Genomic DNA, 583 nt, shown 5'->3' with positions numbered 1-583 from the left:
CAGTCAGTCCATGATCCTTTCAGTCAAGCTTCTTTATCTCTACTTGAATATGGCCATACTTCAAAAATTCACCACCTATAGTCACTGGAACCCAGATTCTTCAAGTAATTTACTTTAGGGCCCTAGAAGTTAGATAGTATGTTGTTATTTTGGCAGATGTAAGATATTAAGTCGTTAATGGTTTCTAAAATGGAAAATCTTGATTACATCCAGTTTCTACTCACTGAGCCTAGCAAAATGTTACAGGTCTCATTGTCACCACTGCAATAACAGTACTGTGGTGGAAGCATAACCTGTCTCACGGTAGCCACATTAATGTCTGGACACAATGGACAAGAATGGTGCCCATTTTTCATCTATATCATTTAATTTTTAAAGATACTAGGTGATTTGTCCTTCAGCATTTTCAACACTTTGAATTTGGCTGATTGTGTCTTTATGTTATTATATTTAACGTGTTTCTCTATTCCTAGAGCCTGTAAAGTTACAGCTAGAGAATTGACTAAATTCAGGCTTAATTTTTTAAATAGAAAGAATACTTAATAGATTCTAGTGTGTGCTTCCTATTACCTCGTATCAGTAG

The 583-nt window shown here is 35.2% G+C and overlaps 1 non-coding gene across 1 annotated transcript; it reads right to left on the bottom strand.

The window, feature by feature from the left end:
* Positions 1-235: 235 nt before the first annotated feature.
* On the bottom strand, positions 236-364 carry LOC136384278 (small nucleolar RNA SNORA1). Its single transcript, XR_010747568.1, has one exon. It is a non-coding gene; the product is annotated as a small nucleolar RNA SNORA1 (small nucleolar RNA).
* Between the last annotated feature and the right edge of the window lie 219 nt (positions 365-583).

This window comes from Saccopteryx leptura, chromosome 12 (assembly GCF_036850995.1).
Source record: "Saccopteryx leptura isolate mSacLep1 chromosome 12, mSacLep1_pri_phased_curated, whole genome shotgun sequence".
In the NCBI taxonomy this organism is placed as follows: Eukaryota; Metazoa; Chordata; class Mammalia; order Chiroptera; family Emballonuridae; genus Saccopteryx; species Saccopteryx leptura.
Note: the sequence above shows the minus strand (reverse complement) of the source record. Positions and strands in the feature narration are given on the sequence as shown.